We start from the raw sequence: 2,500 nt of genomic DNA, 5'->3' as shown, positions 1-2,500 counted from the left end.
GTGCGGTACCACCGCGGTACCCCACCCGCAGACAGCCGCGCGGGGCCGGAGGGCGAGGTCCGCGCCTCCCCCGGGCCCGGCTCCCCGCCGCACGCTCGCTCCGCTCACGCAACTCGCGCAGCCCTCCGCCGCCTGGGGGCTTGCCTCTCCTCCTCCCGGCCGCTGCCTCCGCTCTCGCTCCGGGCACGGCACGGCGCGGCGCCCTGCCCTCCCCTTCGCGCCCTTCTCGCCGCCCGGCGGCGCGCACGCCCGCGCCGCCCCCCACCGCCACCCCGCCGCGCCGCACCCGCGCGCCGTCGCTGCCGGCCTCAACGCAACGCCGCGGCTGACGCCAGCCGGCGGGTGGAAGTGGCTCGGCACACGCGACGGACGCGGGCGCGCCGCGGGGAGGGCAGGGGGGGCGGCCCGGCGGCGCGCCGCACCGGCGGCGGTCGGGGCGCAGGGAAGCGCAAGGCAGCCGGCCGTCCCCACCCCGGAGGGGAACGGGGGACCAGCGCACCACCGGGAGAGTGGCGGAGGAGAAGCCCAGACGGCGGCCAGACTGGCGGTGGTGGCGGGCGGCGGCGACGAGGCGCGCCGGGCCACCGCAACCCACCCGACCTGGGGGGGGGGCCCCAGCGGGACGAACTCCGCGAAGCGGGCGCTCCGGGAGCGGGGGGTTTCCCCGAGTCTGCACTTAGGGGGACGAAGGCCCGGCCGCGCGGGGAAGAGGAGGCACCCTCTCCCCGGGGCACGGGCCTGCGAGGCGCCCCAGCCGCGCCACCCCGCACGGCGCGCGCCGCGCAGCGGTGGCCACCGCGCTCGGAGGGCGAGGAGGGCGGGCACAGGCGCGGCAAGGCACGCCGGCCGCGGCCGCTGCGGGCGGCCCGGCGCCGGAGCCCGGCGGGCAGGAAGACCGGGGCCGCCGGTGCACGCACCGGGGTCCCGGCTCCGCCGCCGACTCTCCGCCGCCGAGGCCGCCGCGCACCGCCGCCGCCGGCGCCGCCGCGCCTCCCCCGCCCCCCCACGCGCCCCCCCCGAGGGGCGGCACCGCTGCGCCAACGCGACAGCGGGGGTGACGATTGACCGCCAAGCGACGCTCAGACAGGCGTAGCCCCGGGAGGAACCCGGGGCCGCAAGTGCGTTCGAAGTGTCGATGATCAATGTGTCCTGCAATTCACATTAATTCTCGCAGCTAGCTGCGTTCTTCATCGACGCACGAGCCGAGTGATCCACCGCTAAGAGTTGTCTCGGTTTCGGCCCCCGCCGCGCGCGCGGGGGGACCGGGCAGCCTTCGGCAGCCCCTGAGGGCCCCCCCTCCGCTCCGCCTCCCTCCTCACGCCGACGCCGGCTGCTGAGCGAGGGACGGCCGAGAGCCAGAGAGAGGGGCTCGCCCCGCTGACCGTACGAGCACAGAGTGGGGGGGGAAAAAGGGAAAAGGAAAACCCGAACGAGAAGGGCGGGGAGCCCTCGCTCCCGACCTGGGACAACCCTTTGCTCGCTTCGAGTCCGGCCCAGGCGCCCAGGCTCGGCCCGGCCCGGCGGGGAGCAGCGCGCCGGCCGCGCCGCCTGCCTCGGGGACGCTGGGGGAGGGGGCGGCTCCCCGCGGACCCCCAGCGTCGGAGCCCGGCCGCCACCGGCAGCGGCACCGGCCGCTGCCCGCGCGCCCGCGGCCCACCGGCCCCGCGCTCCCCAGCTCCTCGCTCGCCTCGCCGGCCTCCGGCTCCGCCGTGGCCCCGAGGCGGCGCCCACGCCCGCGCGCGCGCACACACAGCCTCCCGGACGACACCACGCGCTCTCCCGTCCCTTCCGCGGACAGACGCCCGGCGGCGGGCGGGCGGGCAAGGCGGGACGGACGGGGACGGCGCCCGCTCTCCCCGTCTCCACGCGGAGAACGGGGGGGGGCGCCCCCGCCGCCCGCCTGCCGCCCGCCCGCCGCCCGGCGAAGCCGGGTTGGGCAGAGCGAGGCAGGCGCGCCGGATGGCGGAGTGCCGGCGGGTAGGGCGCCGCCGCCAGCGGCCACGGCGGCAGACCGAGAGCCCCGGCCAGGGAGGAGAGCGGATCGCGCCGAGGCGCGGCGTCCGCACCACCCGCGGTGGGTGGGGGCTCACCGTCCCGGCGAGAGCACGCGCTCGCGCCGGGGTCACGCGTTCGAGGCAGGCCGGCGCCAGCCGACCGCGCGGCGTCCCTCCGCCGAGACCAGACCGCGGAGAGAGGGGGCAGGGTACCCCTCTCCGTCCCGGCTGCCCGCAGGGCGAGCGCGGGGCGCGCCGGCTGGCATGGGGGGGCACGGCGCCCGCGCGCGCCGGCCCCCCGGCCCTCCGGCAGCACACCCGGCTGCCCCCCGGGTCGCATCGGGCCGCCCGAGTCTTTAAACCCCCGCCCGGCTCTCCCGCCGAGAACCCTCGGGCCCGGAGCCCGGGGCCCATGGCCATCCCTACCCGGGGCGGCTACCGGCGGCCGCGGTGGCCGGAGGCCCTCCGCTCCTCCCGCCACCCCGCCCCCCCCCCCCGCCCGGCCC

General features: G+C 80.1%; 1 non-coding gene across 1 annotated transcript; it reads right to left on the bottom strand.

The window, feature by feature from the left end:
* Nucleotides 1-1,073: 1,073 nt before the first annotated feature.
* Nucleotides 1,074-1,226, bottom strand: LOC136995614 (5.8S ribosomal RNA). Its single transcript, XR_010887159.1, has one exon. It is a non-coding gene; the product is annotated as a 5.8S ribosomal RNA (ribosomal RNA).
* Between the last annotated feature and the right edge of the window lie 1,274 nt (nucleotides 1,227-2,500).

Source organism: Apteryx mantelli, unplaced genomic scaffold (genome assembly GCF_036417845.1).
Source record: "Apteryx mantelli isolate bAptMan1 unplaced genomic scaffold, bAptMan1.hap1 HAP1_SCAFFOLD_141, whole genome shotgun sequence".
Taxonomy (NCBI): domain Eukaryota; kingdom Metazoa; phylum Chordata; class Aves; order Apterygiformes; family Apterygidae; genus Apteryx; species Apteryx mantelli.
The sequence above is the reverse complement of the archived record's forward strand: the minus strand, read 5'-3'. Positions and strand labels throughout refer to the sequence as shown.